Source organism: Puma concolor, chromosome C1 (genome assembly GCF_028749965.1).
Source record: "Puma concolor isolate L17-30 chromosome C1, mPumCon1.1.hap2, whole genome shotgun sequence".
Lineage (NCBI taxonomy): Eukaryota > Metazoa > Chordata > Mammalia > Carnivora > Felidae > Puma > Puma concolor.
This window is the reverse complement of record NC_141674.1, coordinates 150759501-150781289: the sequence shown is the minus strand read 5'-3', so window position 1 is coordinate 150781289 and position 21789 is coordinate 150759501. Positions and strand designations below refer to the sequence as shown.

Genomic DNA, 21789 nt, shown 5'->3' with positions numbered 1-21789 from the left:
AGCCGGGTGCCACGCAGAGAGAAGAAGGCCCCCCTTCCCAGCATCTTGTCACTGGGCCCCAAGGCAGTTTGCTGCCCACACCTCCCGCACGGACATTTCTTGAGCAGTTCTATGTGCTGCGGCATTCTGCCCTGTGGCCCGAGTCCTCCAAACTGGACGAAGAGTAAAGAGCACGCCAGTCCTCCCACCCTCCTCACTTCGTTCGCTCCTCCGGCGTTTCCCTCTCCAAGAGGAAAGAAGAAAGCTCTTGTGCATTTGTGATACATTATAGACACCAGAGATGCAGACAGCAATCCATAGCGGGGTATGTGCATGAGGAAAGGGGTGACCAAGTAGACTAAAAGTGCCCACGTGGGGTCTTTACCCAAGATAGGTGAGGCCCCTCCCTCGAGACACTATTGCCATCTCCCAGAAAATTGTCATAATAAATAGACAAATGTACGATGTCCGCCATGCGGACCGTGCTTACCCAGGTTACCCGAATTAAGTTAACACCTTCATTCCAGGGCCGGGCACACTGTAGGCAATCAGTAAACTTTAGTTTGTTCAATCCATAATGCTCATCACCATCAGGATCACAATGAGCCATCAGGCCCTTCTCAGAGTTCTTGGTAGTTTGCAGATGATTCTCCCAGCCTCTCAATCCATGAAATCAGAGCGAGGACACTGTGAGTGGCATAAGCGTCCTGCTTGGCTCTCAGATCATCCCAACTGCCTTCCAGATGTTGGCCTGATCATCTTGGCCAGAGCCAGGTGGCATAGAAGGGAGGCGTGTGGGGCCGGCCTGAGGAGGCCTGGAGCGAACACTGGCACTTTCCCTCTCTTGCAGGCTGTGCTGAAGGGCCAGAGAGGAGGGTTTATGCCGGGCTTCCTGGAAGCGGGAAGGGGGCAGCTGGGCTGAGCCCACCCTCCCTCCTCCCATTCCTCCAGGTCCAGTCTCAGCCACAGCTCAGGCCACCACTTCTCCCTGCAGGAGGCTTCCAGGGCTGGAAGCCGGTACTCAACAGGATGGACTGTTTGTGTTGTTTTGTTAGCTCTGTGAAGAGAAGGACATTCCAGCTATGGCACTAAGCAAAACCATATTACCCCAGAATGGCTTTTATTCATAGAGGACCAAGATTTAAAGCTTTTCTTCCTTCCCAAGAAAACAGGCCAAACACTGGGGAGTTCCCAGCAGATCCCATCTTCTGGCCCCCACCAGGCTTGCTTTTTCTCCAAGCCACCAGGCTATCCACACCCTGATGCTCCATTCTCCCTGCCTGAAGCTGCCGGGAGAAGCTGAGGAGAGAAAGCTGTCAGCTGAGGGTCGCAAAGTGGTTCACGGGATGCCAAGCTCTGAACTCGTGATGCAGCAGAAATGGGCACCAGCAGCTAGTTGGGCCATCTCTCTGGCCCCAGGCCAGGCTGCACGACCCACATCCTGGGCCTTCCACTCTGCACCCAGCGCACAGGGTGGGGGGTGGAGAACTGCAGTCTGCTAAGTGATGGCATACCCCAAGACACAAAGGAAAGAAGGCCATGAAAGGGAGCAAGATAATGAGACCCAGATGAAGCAGACATGCGAACATCCATGACCAGGGAGTTGGAAGGAGCTACGACCCCTGACTTGACTCCAATTATTATCGGCGTGACTTTGGGCAAGTTACCTAGTCTCTCTTAATACTATGCATCAGTTACCTTATTCATGAAAAGGAAATAACAATATTTACTTCACTGTACCAGTCAGGGTCCCAGCAGGAGACAGAAATGACACACCTTATCTGAACAGAAAGAATTAAATACAGGGGGGTCTGGGTGGCTCAGTCGGTTCAGCATCCGACTCTTGATTTCGGCTCAGGACATAATCTCATGGTTCGTGGGATTGAGCTCCACGTCTGTCAGTGCAGAGCCTGCTTAGGATTCTCTCTCTCCCTCTCTCTTTGCCCCCACCCCCTGCTTGCATGCTCCCTCTCTCTCCCTCTCTCTCTCTTTCTCTCTCTCCCTCCCCAAACAAACAAACAAACAAACAAACATGAAAAAAGCAACCTTAGACACCTAAGGAGGGTTTCTGCAAGGCTGAGACTCAGACCTATGGGCAGGGACACCGCTGGGCTGGCACTACTGGTCTCCGGGTTGGCATGATGAGGCTGGTTCTGCAAAAAGAGCAAACAAAAAATCAATTCAACTATGCTACTGGAATGAGCTCCACTGCCAGGGTGCGGAGGCGTCGCTGGGAAGACACTGGAACAGGAAGCAGACAAGAAGCCGCGGCTCCTTCTCCTGCCCCCAGCCTTACAGCTTCCCTCTGTTGGCCTCATTGGCAGGGCCTGATGTGAAGCAGCTGCCGAAGCACAAGTGGGGCTTGTAGGCTCCCAGCATCGGCAACACAAAGCTGGGTAGAGAGGGCTGAGTCTGGAGCTGAGACAGTAACTTAACCAATGGCCCAGTCATAGTTAGGATTAAACGAAAAAAAATCATATAAAATGCTTAGCACAGTGCCAGGCACACAGTAGGTACTAAATAACATCAACATTCTCATCATCACCATTATTATGACAGGTAAATGGGCTTGGCAATTAGATGGAAGATAAGGCAGGCTCTGTGGTGGGTTGATTGTGAGGCCAGAGATTAATTTCTGGATTCCTTTTTGGAAAGATCACTGATTTCAGGTGTAATATAAAGGACAAAAGTGGCACAAATAGTAGGAAGTCTATAAATAAGTCATGCAAATCTGACCTCTAAAATGTCAATCCCTCTTCATTCCCAGGGCCCTGCACTACATCAGATCCCCTTCACCTCTTGCTCTGATTCAATAATTCTTTTCTCCCACCTCCAGACCACCTAAATCACTGTTCTGAGTCCAGTGGTCATTCCTACTGACTGCCTTGACCTCATTAGAGTCTATTGTCTGTAAAGACTCAATTCCTACGACTAACATTAGCACACTCAACGATCTGATCTGGGAGTCCCAGAAATGCTACCTTCCATTGGATCTAGCACACCAGGGTCACACCTGGGTCACATTAGAAAAGTGAGGAGTGGGAAGGAAGTCCAGCTAGGTCTGACACCTAAGGATCCCTTTGGATGCCCTAATGTCAGATCTAATTCAGAAGGTCAGGAACAGGATTACTATCCCTTTGCTTCTCACCTACCTCTAAACCTTTAATAAGCTCCTTATCACAGCTGAGGTAACAGCCTAATGCTCTGAGCTCACAAAGTGCTGCCCTGAGCTCATGAAGTGCTGTTCTCTTCTTCATTAAATTAGCAACTTCCTTCTCCCTCTTCATTCTCTTTAATAGAGTCTTCTCTGACAGTTACCAGCTGTATCAGTCAGCAAAGGCTAAAATAAGCTGCATTAACAAATAACTCCAAAATCTCAAGGGGTTACATTGGCAATGTTTATTTCTTACACATTACATGTTGGCTCTGGGTCAAGGGCAGCTATACATCACTCTCTTTTCACTCTAGGATGTAGGCTTATGAAGCAGCTCCTCTGAGGAATACTATTGATGGCAGATGGAAAAGAGAAGCTAGTGGGACCTTGCGTGGCTCTTAAAGTTTCTGCTTAGAAGTAGCATGTATCATTTCCACTCATATTTCTTTGCCAAAGAAGACCACATGGCTTCTGAGTCCAGTAGGAAGGGATATATATGATATTCATTAAATTGGGGCCACTGCAAGTCATATGGCCAAGCTTGACATCAGTGGCCATGAATGTACAAAATGAATATTTTGATCAATAAAACAATCTACTATACTATCTTAGCCAAGGATCCAATCACCTCATAACCTGGATTATTAAATCTCAGGGGATTATTAATCCTAATCTAATCTGGTCCCAGTAGAAGTATTCCCACAGACCCTTTTTGGGTCTCCCTTCTTCTTCTTCTTCTTCTTCTTCTTCTGCTGCTGCTGCTGCTTTTTTAGTGCTTATTTATTTTTGAGAGAGAGAGAGAGAGAGAGAGTGACAGAGCATGAGTGAGAGAGGGACAGAGAGAGAGATGGACACACAGAATCCCAAGCAGGTTTCAGGCTCTGAACTGTCAGCACAGAGCCCAAGGCAGGACTCCAACTCACAAACCGCGAGATCATTACCTGATCATAACCTGAGCTGAAGTCGGACACTTAACCGACTGAGCCATCCAGGTGCCCCTGAGTCTTCCTGCTTCTAGTGTCTCCAAATTACATCAACAGTGAAGTGGTTGCCATTATGCTATTTCTTAAATGCTATTATATTCTTGTCACTCCCTTGCTCAGAACCTGCAGCAGCTCCCTATTGCCAAGCAGTTCAAATATAAATTCTGCAGCTTAGTGCTCAAGGTTTCCATCAAATGATCTTCTCTTTAATGTCCAACTGCATCACAGCCCCAAGAACAGATCCAGCCAGGGAGCCGATGCTTTTCTACATAACTACTCCAAGATTTTGCTTGTGATATTAATCTTGTTCGTGTTTCTTATGCCTGCCTTACTCTCTCTTTTCCAACAAGTTTATGTACTCCAATTTCTTTAAGAGTTGTCTCAAATCTCATCTTCAAAAATGATGTCCTGAATAACTGCTCTCCACTTTTTACACTGCTCAAAATTCAGAATTATAGCTCTATGCTGTTTTTATTTCCTGCTTCTGGAATCATTGTAAATTGCTGTCAGTAAAGGCATTGGAGATTTTCTACTTTACACACACCACCTCCCCTGAATTTAGGTGTGAGGAAATTGAGACTTAGGAATAGAATGAACAGAAAAGTCACTAGTTTGCTGAGAGGCTAAATGGAGAGGGGAATTAAGTCTCCTAGCTCCTTGTTACTTTTTTTCCTCTACATCAGTTTGTCTGTTTCAATTTATATCTATTTCTTCAACTAGATGATTATCTATTTTAGGGTTGGGATGCCTCATTATATTATGTGTTATGCAAGGCCCTTGACATATATTATCTCTAATTCTAACAACAACCTTGAAGGGTAGCAATTATTCTTATTTTACCAATGAGAAGACCAAGTGTTAAGTAACACAAGTTAAGGGATCAAACAATTAGTAAATGACAAAGCCAGGGTTTATTGAATGCCTACTATGTGTTTGAAATTGTGCCAGTTCTCATTTAAAAAAGATTAAAGTACAATTTACTTAGAAAATAAATGTCTCCAGTTCAACATAGTTCCTAATAAATCCTAAGTGGATGATATATTTAGGACTACCGAAATTTGTGCAGGACAGATATTTTGGCCAAAGTATCAGGAAAGAGATTGGACTTGAGCTTGGCAATTAAGGATGCACAGAAGGTGAGACATGGTGAGTGGGTGCAGACATTTCCAACAAGGATAAGGGTGTCAGCAGAAACTGGTAAAAATGGATTTTGGGGAAATCAGGAAAACCTTTTTTTTCTCCCCCAGAAGCATTAGTTATCATAGGAGAGTCATGTAGTATAAGTTATAACAATAGATTGGTGCAAAGTTATGGAAGGCTCTGAATGCTGGTTTTGGGGTTTTATTCTATAGGTTATGGAGAATCACCAAAGATGGTTGAAGTATTAAAAGTTATGTTTTAGCCAATGCATAATATGTGAGTGGTGGAAGAAAGATTGGGAGAGGAAAGACCACTTAAAGACCACTTAAAGTGGATTAAAGACCTCTTCAGTCACCTACTTTTCAACTGAGAATTCTGGCATGGAGGGGCCTGGCAGGTTTCAGAGGGTGGTAGAAATCTTGTTATTGACGTAAGAACCCTTGCTGTTGTTTGTGGGTGGGCAGGGTGGAGAGTTGGATAAGAAAAATATAGATTTTTTTTTTTTTTTAAGTTCCTTGTCCAGAAGCAGATAGTCATGTTTCCTAAAAACACACGTGGAAGTTGAGGATACAAAAGCTAATCAAATACTTCTTTGTGATGGAAGGAGTGAAGAGTCTGTTCCCAGGGAGTTAAAAACCTTTATACCCCCCATCCTTTTCTCACTTTACATAGTCTTCAGTGGTATGCTTCTAATGTGTGTCTGTTTTTTTTTTCCCCTTCAGTTTGCTCTTTTCTTTCATAAGTAAATTCACAGTCAGTGAGCATCCATGTGAGGCTAAATGTGTGTTGCTTTCAACCGAATAGCTTCTAGGCTTATGATATTTCTTCTTCTTATAAATATTATCAACAACTTTTTTTACATACAATTATTTGGAAAAAAAATAAAATGAAATCAATTTATTTAACAAAATACTCAGTTTGCCTGAACTTCAATGGACAAAGATGGCACTACTCCCCAAATGGAAATATGGGCCACCGAGACAGAGCTATGTACAGTAGCTTAAATTTAAAATGTTAATTCACCAACTGGTATGTGGAAATACAAATGAAAATCACTGTAGGTAATTCAGTGATAGCATACCTAAATGAGGGTTAAAAGAAGTATAGGTTGAATAAAAGTTGAATTTATGAGCTACGCCTAACTCAATGTATTAATTATTTGCCTAAACCTTTCTTTAAGAACTTTTTAACTCTGGATTCATCGCTGGGAATCCTCTCTGGTCCTTCTCAACACTCAGAGTCTTTCTTAACTTTGGGATTCAGAGAAATTTGGAAGCATTGGCCTAAAGAACATCAGTGTAGTCAAAACCTGACCACATTACTCCCCAGTACTAGATCTTATTTTGGAAACCCCAAATCATGCTTGTTTTACCTTGCACAGGGCCAACTTGTACATTTGAGTGATCCAGGAACAGTTAGGTGGCCTACATCTGTATATCTGATGTCTCAATCTCATTACAGGGATAAAAAGATGAAGAACATTTCAGTGGGTTTTGGAAGGTCTAGAGTCTTTTTAGCTTGCATGCCTATTATTGCCTTTCCTCACTTACGGGTTCTGAACCTTTTTTGTATGCCATGGACCCCTTTGGCAATCTAATGAAGCCTACGGATCCCTTTGCAGGGAAAATGTTTTAAAATTCCTAAAGTATAGCCAATTAGATTGAAACATGGCTATCAAAGTACTGAAAAACAAATTTATGTTACAGTAACACACGTACTTCTTTATTAACACTTTAAATAACAATGCCCAGAGGCAGGTCTAATGACTACTATGATTTTGACACAATGATAAGTGTTGACAACATTTTGAAATATCTGCCACGAATATAAAGTGATATGAAAAATATGTGCAATTTCTCCTGGTGAGAGTTAACGGGTACTGCTAATATGACAGTGGTTTGTTTTCTGCATTTATAATGGAAGGAAATGTTTCATTTTAATCTGAGATTGGTATAATTATTTTCCCATTCCAAGGCCACAGACCCTCCTCCCCAAGTTCTGTTAGTAGGTAGACCTCAGGTTAAGAACATGTATATTAAAGGATTGCTTCTAAGTAAAACATAAGGTATCAGAGATCATATGGACACCTACTCAGGCAGCATGGAGGTGACCCGCTGTCATTCTGGGAAGCTTTCCATTGAGCTGGCTCACCATAACTAGCACCTAGCATCACGTGTCACCCAGAGTAGATGTTCAGTGCATTGGCTGACTATATAAAGACAGCGTTGGGGGAACAATAGAGGGAGATTGGATTTGGCTGTCTAAAGGTCCTTTCTGCGCTAACATTCTGAGACTCTGTGGCTCTGACCAATGCAGAAGGAATTTCACAGAAGCCAACTCAGAGGGAAGTGACTGCAAGAGACAGCATGGGGAGGGGGTGGAACAGCAATGCAGAGGAGTGGGGGTGAAGTGGGATGGGTGTTGAAAACTCAGCAGTGAGCCCTAACTCCATCCCTGAAATAAAGATCCAGATCAGGAAATGGGGCTGCCACATCTAGTGACCACAGAGGGTAGCCAAAGGGCAGAGAAGCAGCTGAGGCTGCCCAGCTGTTTTTTTCTGCTGCATATCCATCAGCATGGGCAACAGACAGGAAATTCATTCATCAAGACTCTGGGTCATAATACTCTTGATGAGGAAATTATTTGTAAGCCTGAAGTCCTTTTGTGTTTCTGACAAAAGTCATTAGCTGAAAGTGTTGATTGAGGGTGTCCCCCACCCCTACCACCTAGTAAAGAAAGAAGGCTCAATTCACACAACCTTGTGAAGTTCCTGGCAGGACCGAGTGTTAGGAACTAAGACAACCATAATATAAAGCAATCGTTAAGGTTAATAATAGTTGTAAACTAGATACAGATGAATGCATTTATTTCAGTTGAGACACTTACCCAACTTAACACTTTTGTATCCGGGGCCTCATGCTGTATAAAAGAATGATAAAATGGCTATTATTTTTAAAGTATGCCTACCATGTATCAAGTACCTCACAACAGCCCTGTGCGCATTATTAGCCCCTGTAGTGGGTTGAATGTGGCCGTAGCAGAAGATATGTCTACCCAGAACCTGTGAATGTGATCTTGTTTAGAAAAGAGATTTGCAGAGAAATTAAGGATCTTGAGACGATCATCCTGGACTGTTTGGGTGGGCCCTAAATCCAATTATAATTGTCCTTATAAGAAGAGGAGATGATTCAGACCGAAGAGAACACTAAGTAGGACCTGGGTCAGGTACATTCACCACTCTGCTGCCTGACCAGACATGTCATGTAAGTAATTCAAGTTGAAATAATACTATTAGAGCAACAATAATTCAGTACAAAGGTGAATCCCATGCCGGAATCAGACTGCTTGGATTTGAGGCCAACTTTTCCACTTAGTAACTATGAGACCACGGGCAAGTTATTTAACCTCTCTCTGTGCAGCGTTTGTTTTTGGTTTGGTTTTTTCTTTTGTATAATGGGGAGAATTCAAGAGGAGCCTAAGGAAATATGACAACAGGTGTAATGTGGTTTCCTGTATTGCATTCTTGAATTAAAAAAAGGACATTAAGTAAAACCTGAGGAAATCTGAATAAAGTATGGACTTTAGATGATAATAATGTATCAATATGGGTTTATTACTGTAACAAATATACCATACTAATCTAAGATGTACTGATAGGGAATAATAGAGATGCCTGGGTGTGAGACCTATGGGAACCCTCTGTACTAATTAATCTAAAACTGTTCTAAAATATAAAATTAAATTATTGTTTATTTTTATTTTTATTTTTTTAATGTTTATTTTTTTTTTTTAATTTTTTTTTTCAACGTTTTTATTTATTTTTGGGACAGAGAGAGACAGAGCATGAACGGGGGAGGGGCAGAGAGAGAGGGAGACACAGAATCGGAAACAGGCTCCAGGCGCCGAGCCATCAGCCCAGAGCCTGACGCGGGGCTCGAACTCACGGACCTCGAGATCGTGACCTGGCTGAAGTCGGACGCTTAACCGACTGCACCACCCAGGCGCCCCTAATGTTTATTTTTGAGAGAGAGAGAGAGAGAGAGAGATAGAGAGAGATAGAGCACAGTGGGGGGAGGGGCAGAGAGAGAGGGAGACCTAGAATCCGAATCAGGCTCCAGGCTCTGACCTGTCAGCACAGAGCCCGATGCAGGGCTCGAACTCATGGCAAGATCTCACTCATGTGAGATCATGACCTAAGCCGAAGTTGGACATTTAACTGACTGAGCCACCCAGGTGCCCCTAAATATTGTTTTTTAAAAGGGTAGAATATTAGTAGCTTACCTAACAGTGTGAAAAATGATTTAGAATGGTGCCTGGTACATTGTAAGGGCGATTGTTTGCTATTGTTGTTTTAAGATTACTATCAAGACCAAGGTAATTTGTTTTTCATGTTCATGGAACAGGTTAAATGATTTCTTGCTAAAGTAAGATGATGCTATATTGTTAGAGTGGGGTTGTCTGAAAATGTTATTGTAACTTTAGTTTTGTCTCACTCCAAAGCTAGATTCAGCCACATAAAATCAGTGAACATTCTCTTTCTTATATCTCAGTATTTCTTGGTTTTTGGATTTTCCAACTGATTTCTGACAACCTTCCCACTATCTGCATGTAGTTCAAATGAATAATCCAGTTTGCTTATCTAAGAACAAGAAAAAAAAAATACTTGGAAATATAAGCTTTGAAACATGGTCCTTATGTGTTAAAAAAAAAAAATAAGTTATTGGCTTCCATGTTTTAAAAGCACCTATATCCCATTTTACCCTTTTCTTGGAAAATTAAGCAGAGTGAATTACAGTGACTCCTCTTTTGCTATTTTGACACCTCACACAACATAGACAAATAACTCATTTCTTATATATTCACTTAGGCTCTTATCTCAATGAAGGAACAACATTTTTGTTGTTAAAGAATGACACACAAGTGACCACTGTTAGAAATGAGTCTTGTTAGCAGAATGATGATATCAAGGAGGGACATCCAGATCTAAGCAGATCTTTCAGACCTTGCCTGAAGCCTTACATCCTAAGGGCCTGAGACAGAAAAAAACAACAGGAACAACAACAACAACAACAACAACAAATGTTGCACAATCTCTTGCCTGAAAGCGATGCTTCCTACCCAAAGAACTCTTCTAGACCTGCAGTCAAGACAAGGCTGATGGGTACACCAATGAGAGTTTGAGGACGGGCTGCTGTACTAACAAGAAATAAGCAAAGGGCAGACACAAGCAGCAGTGGGGTCCTCTGTGTCATAGGGAAGTAACATGCAGTGTCTCACAAGGGAGACAAGACTAAGTCGTTCAGTACAAAAAGCCCAATGATATCTGGGCTTTTTAAATAACCAAGGTCAAGGCCTGGGTTTGAGTTTAGAGATTTGAATCAGCACTATCCCAAGTCCCTTATCTGAACTATCTTCTAAATGGACTTGCCCTTTGGACTTCTCTGAGAAAGAGAATTTTTTTTCAGGAAAACCCATCTTGAAAGATCTTTGAATTAGATAATGCCTTCAAAATACAACAGGAAACAAATTCAGACCTGGATTTTCTTGGGAAATCTGGCTACAATTTTTAAATTTGATTCTGGATCTCCTTGATAGTAGCCTAGGTAAATATTCATAAAACTTTCAATATCTCTATTCTTCTGAAACTATTAGATGGAAATGGATCTAGGGATGCTAATAAATACATGAAGAAAAAAGATTTTCCTTAAGCAAATATTTGTTGTTTAATTGTTTGTTTAATTGTTAAACAAAGGTAAGCTATTTTCTTCGCTGTGGGGCTTCTTAAAGTGTTTAATAGGTTAATGAGCATTGTGATTTCTGATATGGGCGATTTGATCATCTGTATTAACTAAACTATAGGAGCATTTCATCATAACGGCAAGGATTAACAGCTCTCTTGAGAACAGACTTCAGGAGACAATATTGATACATTATGATCTAAAGTCATACTTTATTCAGTGTTCTTCCTCCAGTGACACACAACAAAATAAATCATTCTATTGGTTGACCTAACATTTAAATCCTGTCTTCCTAATCCTTGATTGCCTAAAGTTTAGACCCCAAACCATTTCAAAATTAATTTACACTGTGAAACAAATATCCAATAATCCACCAAGGTCTGGATGAGACCAGAGCCAACAACTGCATTTTCCATGCATTTGAGCTATTAATGCTCCAGATATCCTAATTCTATCAATGTATAGGAATATTTGCCAAAAAAACCAAGAAACAAAAAACAAAAAAGCAAACTCTCCCCAAACATACGCAACGAACACAAATATTCTTCTATCAAAAACTTTCACTATATGTGTTTTGGTTGGAATTTTAACACTTTGAACTCCTTGATATGAAGAAAATTATTCACCACCTAAAAAAATGTTGAAACTACTGTTGAGCCCTCCACTGCACTAAGCATCAGCTGAAACCCTGGTACACTCTCTTGGGCTACCTGGCCTAGAGAAGGGACTCTCTGCCAGTACAGCTGCACCCAGAGGAGCTCTGAGACAACAGGTTGTAGGACAGGCAGGCAGTTTTCACACTTCCTTGAAGTCCCTCACATCTGACAGCTCCTTGGAGGCACATTTTGTCTGAAAGCAATCAAGCCCAACAACATTTAGATACATTGTTTCTGCTGTATAAAAATCTGCTTTACCATCTTTAATACATGCCAGCTGAATTTTGCTTTTCTTCTTTCTCCCCTTCCAATTATTGAGACATCACCAGGCTAACGAGATTTTTGAATAATTGTTAGAATAATTTATTGGGTATTAAACTTACTGGTAGAATTCAGTGAGTGGGTATCAGCAACAATCAGAAAAGTCCGTAAAATGGCAGTCGAAAGTAATAAACCTTCTATAGAACTCCTCAAGGATATTCCTTAAACGTAATTGCTGGTGATCATTTCTCCCAGTTTTTTAGAAAATAAAAACCTGGGGGCGCCTGGGTGGTTCAGTTGGTTGGGCATCCGACTTAGGCTCGGGTCATGATCTCACAGCTCAGGAGTTCTAGCCCTGAGTCGGGCTCTGTGCTGACAGCTCAGAGCCTGGAGCCTGCTTCGGATTCTGTCTCCCTCTCTCTCTGCCCCTAACCCACTAGAATTCTGTCTCTGTCTCTCTCTCAAAAAAAACAACAACAACATTAAAACAAAAACAAAAACAAAAACAAAACCTTGGGGTGCCTGAGTGGCTCAGTTGGTTAAGTACCAGACTCTTTTTTTTTTTAAGTTATGTTTTATTTGAGAGAGAAAGAGACAGTGTGAGTGGGGGAGGGGCAGAGAGAGGGAGAGAGAGAATCCCAAGCAGGCTCCATGCTGCCAGCACAAAGCCCGATGCAGGGCTTGACCTCATGAAACTGTGACATCATGAACTGAGCCAAAACCAAGAGTTGGACACTTACCTGACTGAGCCATGCAGGTGCCCCAAGTGTCTGACTCTTGATGTCAACTCAGGGTCTTGAGTTCAAGCCTTGCATTGGGCTCTGCACTGGACGTGAAGCCTACTTTAATAATAATAATAATAATAATAATAAGTAAAAACCATCTCTACTGTTGCAGCTAATAGATTGCATCTTTTTTTTAAGTTAATTTATTTATTTTGAGATAGAGAGCATGAGCAGGGGTGGGGCAGAGAGAGAGAGAGAGAGAGAGAATCCCAAACAGGTTCCACACTCACTGTCAGCACAAAGCCTGATGCAGGACTCAAACTCACCAACTGTGAGATCATGACCTGAGCCGAAACCAAGAGTTGGATGCTTAACTAACTGAGCCACCTAGGTGCCCCTAAATTGTATCTTTAAGGAAAAAAGTCTGAAATCCTTCCACTTTGCAAGATCTTGTTTTAATTAAAAATGCCCAGCTCACCTGCCCTCTCACAGTGGCCTAATGAGAAATGCATTTTTAAAAATCTGTTAGGGCAGACTTTTGGTATTGAAAGTCACCCCAATCATCTACCTGTGCAGCTAGAGAGGACTGTGGGGCCATGAGGATTTTCCAGGTTTTCTTTTGCTCCCCAAATGCCAAGTCATGAAGAATTCAAGAACAGAGACATCAGCTAATCAGACTTTCAGTGGACTAAAAGAATATTAACAACACAAGTATGTTGACAGTCTCACCATGGAGCACCTGCCTGCATAGTTCTGACCCTGCCTGTTCTGCCAAGAACAAGTTTTGCACAGTTATGATTCCACGTGACTCCACAGGTTATCAGAGCCAACTAGAACTGACCATGACTCTTACTGTGGGCTAACATTATCCAATGTCTCTATGACATGTCTGGAAAAACCTGTTGGTGATGGTGGGGTTATCAAGTGGAGACCTCCGTTATTCTTGGAGTCTTCCTTGAGCTCTTGATTTCTCTCCTTCCTTACACAAGGTCCATTTGTAACTCCTGTCTATTTTGGAAGTATGTCCAGAATCTAACCACTTCTTTCTACCTTCCTTGTCTGAGCTTTCAACATCTCTGGTCACAACTACTAAAATAGCCTCTGATAGGTCTCCCTGCTTCCATCTTTGTCTGATCAGAGTTATCCCTTCAAAACATTAAAACATTAGCTACATCATGTCCCACCAAAACCCCATAAAACTTTTCTTTCTCTCTCAGAATACAAATCCAGAGTCCTGCCCATGGCCAACAAGACTCTCCTAATGAGCTCCCTACTTCCCCTTGCCTCTCTGGCCTGTCCCCTATTACCTCCTCATGGTCATTCACTCTGTCCAACCCAATTTCACCAGCCACCTTGTCTATTCCCAAATAGTGCTGCCTAAAACCTTATACTTGATCTTCCTCCAGAGAGCCATGTGTCTCCCTCCTTGACTTCCAGGGTATTGTCTAACGCCACCTTATCAGAAGCTTTTCTGGCTACCCCACCTTGGCCATTTTCTGACCTCTTACTATCCTTTACTTTTCTTAGCATGTGTCACTGCCTGGCATCTTTATTTGTTTGTGGGTTTATTGTCCATCTCTTCGAGGAATGTAAGCTCCATAAGGGAGAGACTTTGTCAGTTTTAATCAATGTTGTATTCCCAGAACAGTGCTTGGGACATAGTAGGATCTCAACAGGTATCTGCTGAATGAGTGAGTAAATGAATGAATGAATGAATGAATGAATAAATCAGAACCAGTTTTTACCAGTAATGGTGTTGCCCATTGCAGCCCCATATATAAGTGATGGTGCTCATCAGAAAAAAAAATATTTGCTTAAAACCAAGGAATCCTAACCTCTGGATAGACCACTTGAATTATCTTTTAAAAAGAAAAGAAAAAAATATTTAATGGTTTTGCAAGCTGTGAATGAGTAAATCACTTTGCAACGGACGTCTTACCATGGCATACCATTCACTTCATAGATAGGAAAATAGGGGCACAAAGAGAGAGTCTAGTTCTGAGTCAAGTCAGAATAAACTCAGATTCACTGATATTTCATGAAAAATCTTGTCTTTGGAATTTTTTCCACAAACTAAAGTACAGAAGGAACTAGTTCTTTTAGAATTCAAAATAATTTCGCAAACCTGAAGCGAATATGCTTCTCAAGCAGGCCTAACATGTAAGATTTACATCAGATTTGCCAAGTAAGAACTATCTTCTTTTAACTAAGTGTGACTGAGTACTGAACTCCAAAATTGGGTGGAGGGTGACTGCATGTGGAAGACCAGGAGGAGTTAATTCTGAGTCATTTCCTGGCCACAGGACATGCCTGTGACCTCCCTCTTCTGGACTCGATGCCAGGCCTGGCTCCCAAGTGGTGTCTCCTTCCCCTGAAGGGCCGGGCAGCATGCTTTGTTTCATTTGTTTTTAAGTGATTTTGTAGCAGACTTCAATCAGAGGAGAAATAAAAACATGACTGTGATCCAGGACCACATTTCTGTCTCATTTTTGGTGGTGAATGACCCACAAGATGAACAACAAAACAAACCAAAAGGAAGACAGCTGGATACAGAGCTAGAGCTGGAGACAGAGTCTGGAGATTGAGAGGCAGACATGTTTAAAGATTCCTTGGAGGATTTAATTTCTTGCTGACAGCTGCTTGACAATTCTATGAACATCTTTTATCTATCAGGAGGCAGTTTCCCTACTGACGCTAAGCTCAGGTTGGAGGGGGCGTTCTGTCTCCAGGGCTCTGCTGCCTGAGCAGGTCAGTGACACTGGGTAGGTTACAGAGCTTCTCATGCCTCAGTTTCCTCATTTGGTAAATGGAAATAAAATAGTCCCTACTTCATAGGGGAATTGTGAGAATGAAATAAGGCAATATTAACAAAATGTTTAACAGTGCCTGGCAAATGGGAAGAACTCAATAAAGCTAACTACAGTAAACATGAGTCCTGAGTGAAATCAGAGGGAGTTTTGGCATGAAAGGAATGAAGGCTCAATCTAGGTGCCACGTTGTACAGGTGTCTGGGAGTAGCTGGGGGCTGCAGGTGGCTCCAAGTGCGGACGGGGAAGCCAGATTACCATGAGGAAGCATTTCTGGTGAACTGCCTAAGGAGATACCATGAAGGAAGGGAGTGGATTCTCCAAGTCTTGCATAGTTTATCATGGGTTTGTTTGGCTTCTTTCTTTTCTTTTCTGTTCTTTCTTTCTTTCTTTCTTTCTTTCTTTCTTTCTTTCTTTCTTTCCTTTTCTTCCTTCCTTCCTTTCTTGCTTTCTTGCTCATTTTAACTAGATAGACACTTCCATACCTAATTTATTTCCAATTTTGCATTCCTTTTCTTGAAGACAACACCCCAAATCATATAATGTTTGGGCCCTTCACAATACAGATTTATCCCAGAATGGTATGATTGAATCTTCACCATAATCTTGAAAAGTGGATATTATCACTATTTCACAGACTGGAAACTAAAGTGCTCAGAGATCAATCCCCAAGGATATACAGTAGGACCTGGCAGGGCTGCTGTTTGAACCCAGGTCTCTACACAAAAAATGTAAATTCTTCCCACTGCACCTGACTTCCTCCCATCATGGGTGTCATGTAAACTTTACAAAGGAAGCTCCAGACTCAAACAGAGACTATGTTTGTAGCAGGATTATTCACAATAGCCAAAAGGTGGAAGCAACTCAAATGGCCACGGACAGACGAGGAGATAAACAAAATGTGCTTTATCCACACAGTGGAATACTATTTCTGAAAAAGGAATGATATTCTAAAACATCTACAATGTGGATGAGCCAACATTATGCTAAGTGAAATAAGTCACATATAAGAGACTTTAAAATGTTTTTTTTAACGTTTATTTATTTTTGAGACAGAGAGAGACAGAGCATGAACGGGGGAGGGTCAGAGAGAGGGAGACACAGAATCTGAAGCAGGCTCCAGGCTCTGAGCTGTCAGCACAGAGCCTGATGCGGGGCTCGAACTCACAGACCGCACGAGATCATGACCTGAGCCGAAGTCGGCCGCTTAACCGACTGAGCCACCCAGGTGCCCCAAGAGACTTTATTGTATGATACGACTTATGTGAGTTCCCTAGAATAGTCTAATTCATAGAGATAGAAAGAATGAGTTGTGGTTGACGGGGGCCAAGGACACATAAAGTTATTGTTTAGTGGGTACAAAGTTTTGGTTTGGGATGATAAAAATTCTGGAGATGGATACTGGTGAAAGTCACAACAATGTGAACGTAGTTAATGCCAATGAATTATACAGTTAAGAATGGTTACGGTGATAAATTTTATGTTATGTATATTTTACCACAAGAGAAAAAGTAAACTCCAGACTAGAATGTAAGACCTAGGCCACAAAAAATTTCACTAGCACTTAATATACCGTGGGCATTATTCACTAAGATGACAGGAAACTATTCCATATCCTTCTTTAAAAGAATTTTTCTGAAAGTCTTGAATATGAGACAAACGTATCCACTTCCAGATTCTGCACTCCCTGAATTACACACATCCACAAGTCAGCCATAGTGTGCCGCAGAAGGCCTACCCAGCAGTGTGTCACATACATAAATGCATCAGGGTCAGACCCTAAGACAAAGCATCCATTTCCACTGTCTTCTTTCTTCTGTCTTCTACTCACTGTGAAACATTTTCTTAGAAAGACAACTACAGGTGGACTTGTCACTGGTACTTGAAATAAAGCAGGGAGTACATCCCAAGAGCTAGCAGTCCTCACTAAGGTCCCCGGAGTTTGAATTGGATGCCACCCAGGCTTACTCAGGAGTGTTTTGAGGTGCCTGGAGGCTGGCCCAACTGAGCCCTAGACTGTCATTCTCTAATATGGATGACTGGCTGCGTCTGGAGAGACCCAAGCCAATTATAGTGAGTCAGATGGGTTCACATGGCTTCCTGAAGTTAGGGCTCTGCTGAACTCAGCCCATTTCTGAATCTCAGAAGGAAAGGCTAGTTGAAGGGCAGAGTGTAAGAGCTGAGGTGTGTTACTTCCCCTGCCCCCCTGGCTCAGATCCTTTGAAGAAGGTCAGACCCTCAGAGTGAGAGCCCCAGGCAGGACTCTGAGCAATCAGGACAGTATAATTCTGTCCAAATTTTACATGATGTGACAGGATCTCTTGATTTTAAAGAATATACAGACTCCTTGGACACCCTACAAGTGATGGGAATTGGTTGTAAGAATACACAGTGCCCTAAAAGAGACAGGATCTTGTGAAACCCAGGAAGACCAAGCCTCAGAGACATTTGATCTGGACGGGCATGTGGGATCCATAGCAATTCTCAGCCTGTGCCATGCTTCCTCCTTGACAGAGTGAGTTTGCGGACCTGACTCTAGTGTCCTCTTCATGTGGTACAGGGGCCCTTCTCTGCTGCTTTCACTCTGATACTCTCAACCCCCCACTTCATCTTCTGCTCATTATGGCTTTCCTCTACCTCGGGCTTCTTCCTCTTTTACCTTCTTGTAGCTGCCAGTTCCTCTAGACATTGATTCACTCCTGAAGCATCATTTTCCCTCTAACCGGATATCTTCTCCCTGCTAGCTTCAGCTTCAGCCTCAGTGCCAAATCCTTGATTTTTTAGTCTGTGCTTTCTAGTTCAAATTCCATATATAAAGGAGCAGAAGTAATTAATCTGAGTGGCTTGGCTCAGGGGACACTGTTTTCATTTAGGATACCTCATGGGGTGCTGGTTAGCTCATGGAACAATGAGGGCCACTTCCATCTATAGGGGTACAGAGGGCAGGTACTTTCCAGGAGAAGGCACCAGGCACCACATCTTCAGGAAGCAAGAATGTTTTCTCTATGCCTTATAGCCTGTTACAAATTATCTAGAGTGGTGCCCAGGTGAAAACAGAGTGGATGGATGTTTTCTTGTAGTATTGTTCTGCTTTATATTTTCTCTAAAGTATTTTTTCCACCCTGCCTTTTAAGCTTTCTGTCAACTTTCATCACCACCCAAGCAGGGGACACCTTTTCCCTCTCCTAATTATATTATGCAGTTTCCAAAAAGCATTCATTCATTTACTTATCAATTTACTCAATATCCATAGAGTACCTGCTTTATAACAGGTAAAATTCTTGACAATGAAGATATAAAATTCATTCATTTACTTGATAAATATTAACTGACTACCTACAAAGTACTAGGCATTATGCTGTTTGCTGGGAATATAAAGATTAAGACACAGTCCCTGCCTGATATGGAGGAAGAATTCAATAAATACTTGTTGAATAAGCAAGTGCCTTAAAGGAGCTCCCAGCCTAGTGGGCACGAGAGGCAAGTATTAGGCAATTACAAGCAGAGTGAACAGGGCTATCCTAGAGAAAGTCTGCACACAGAGGTCTGGAGAGACCATGAAGGACCTCCTGTGGGTACTGATGTCTGCGCTGAGACCTGGCAGCGAGCTGAGGTAGCCAGTGAGAGGAATGAGATGAAGGCAGGGGCCTCCATGCAGCACAAAGGAATGTGCAAAGGCTTGGAAGTAGGGGAGGGAATTAACATTGAGGGGTTGCAATCAGAGACAGGATAGATAAAGCAGTGCAATTATGACTTTAAGAACTGGGATGGAAGTCTATACATGGGATGGTACAGGGTCCTCAATTTAAGCACAGGGTGGAACTCAGTGTCTGGAATTTCCCCAGGACCTTGCTGCGGCTGCCCGCATCCAGTTGGCAGAGGGGCATGAAGATGGCCTGGACCTGGTGTAAGCCACTCTCACTCATATTCCATTGGCATGAGTTAGTCACTGGAATTCTCTTAACTGCAAGACAGGCTGGGAGAGGTAGATTTTTGGTGGTGGCTAGATCCTTAGAGAAAACTTTCTAGGGAGTGGTCACATCCAGGGTTGTGCAGGTATCCTTGATCCCAGCTTGTCCAAAGTACCTGATGGTGGTTGCCAGGGAGGTCAGTGGGTACACAGACAGCTCAATGACTGGGGTGGCACTGGTCAGTCCAAGGTATTTTAGGCAGTCTTTTGGGGTGTAAGATTATCTTTCAAAATGAGATTTGACAGGGGCACCTGGGTGGCTCAGTCGGTTAAGGGTTCAACTGGTTCAGGTCATGATCTTGCGGTCCATGAGTTTGAGCCCTGCATCGGGCTCTGCGCTGACAGCTCAAAGCCTGAAGCCTGCTTCAGATTCTGTCTCCCTCTCTCTGCTCCTCCTCCTCTCATACTCTGTCTCTGTCTCTGTCTCTGTCTCTGTCTCTCTCAAAAAACGTTAAAAATTTTTTTTTAAAAATGAGATTTGACAATTGCATGTTTGGTCTATAGGAAAAGGTGGATTTCAAGTAGAAAATTGTCAAGAACTGTGAAGGACTTGAGATTTTCCTTGCAAGCTAACAAGTTAGCTTATCACAGATCCATGGGTGCTGACAGACACATGAGGTGCCTAGGTCAGAGATAATGGACTATGTTATTCACAGCAATAGCAATGGCCAGAGGAACAGCACTTTCTTTTTACCAGTTCCCCAAGGCCAATTCCCAGGAGGTGACACAAAGGGGAAGAAGTGGCACCTGCTCATGTGAATGCCTGTGTTACAAGAGAGGAGCCCCAAGCTTAGGGAAACCAAATCCTTTATAATGGGCAATAAGCATGCTTGCTCCTATTCTGAGGGTGACTCATCTCTGTCTTCCAAAGCTGGAAGCAATTTGCTCTTTGTCCCACAGACAGACAGTATCTCTACCTTCAAAGGCTATTCACTTTGCAAACACCCTTGAAAAGATAATCCAGAACAAAAGCAGTCAGTGCCTCTGCTTGAAAGATATACACAAATGTGGGAGATACTTGGAGAATGGTCTTCCAGGAAAGAAGTTCCTGTTTAGCTAGAGGAGTGTTTTTTAGATAGCAGCTTCCTTTACTGGATCCTTCTGCTCCAGACCCCTAGCTATTTGCAGGCCCCAGGGTTTAGTTCTCAGAGCTCTTCCTTATCTACCTTCCCTTGCTTGGGATCTAATTCAGCTTAAATCCATGTTGATGGTCTCAAATTTACAGTTCACACTTCAAAACCACCCCCACTCCCAGACTCAGATACCAAGCTACCTATGTGGCGTCTTCACTTGGTTATCTTCTAGAGGTCTCAAGCATAACGTATTTTTTAGTTCCATCCTCCATCATGTGAAACCTGATCTTTACCTAGGGTAACCCTTCTTAGGAAAGAGTATTATATATTCAGTTGCTCAGGCCAAAAATCTCTCTTCCATATGCACACCAATATTCCATAAGCCTTATTCTGTTTTCAAATTATAACCTGTATCCGCCTACCACTGTCCTCCTATATCATCAACACCCTGGTTTCAATCATTTTGTCTCTGTCCTCAACAATTGCCATAAATTTCTAATCAGCCTCTTGCCTTCTAATCTTCCCCCATACATTATGACCTCCATGGCAGCCAGAGTAATTCTTTTTAAATGCAAATCAAATAATATTATTCTGCTTTCGATCTTCCAATGACCTTGCAAACACATTTAGAATAAAGTTCAAGGTCGAGACTACATGCACTCTGGCCTCTGCCTCTAAATCTGACCTCATTTCCTATGCTTCTTGTCCGTTTTTGTTCTCACTGTCTTTGACAATGCTGAGCACGAGGCTGTCTCAAGGCGTTTGCATTTGGTTGCCGAAGTCAGTTAGGGCTCTGTCAGATGTCAGCTGAGCAGAAAACTCTTCCCTGATTATCCTAAATAAAATAACATACCCTCTCTACCCCTCTTTCCTTTTACCCAGCTTTGTCATTTTTATTCAACTTCATTATTGCCTGATTTTAAGAAGCAGCTTAGACTATATGCTTCATGAGTCAAGAACTTGCTTTTGTTCACTGACATATCCTCTGCTTCTAGAACAATATCTGGCACAGAGTAGATGTTCAATAAATATTTGCTGAAGGAATGAATGAATGAATGAATGAATGACTGCTAATACTAAGTACAAATATGGAGACAATATCAAAGACACAGATATTTTGTGCCTCAAATATTTCTTCTTCAAGCGTTTATAAATCAACTGATTTTGTACAACTGTATTTTTCTCCCAAAAGGTATATCTTTCAGCTTTTTAATAATTCTAGTTTCTCTCTACAGGATTCTTGCCATGTTCTTTCATGTTCTTGTGTATGATGGGAGTTCAAAATTGAACACAGCCTTCCAAG

The 21789-nt window shown here is 42.3% G+C and overlaps 1 protein-coding gene across 11 annotated transcripts in view; it reads left to right on the top strand.

Moving 5' to 3' along the window:
• Positions 1-21789, top strand: part of ITGB6 (integrin subunit beta 6) — a 133002-nt gene that overhangs the window by 33405 nt on the left and 77808 nt on the right. The window lies entirely within an intron of this gene.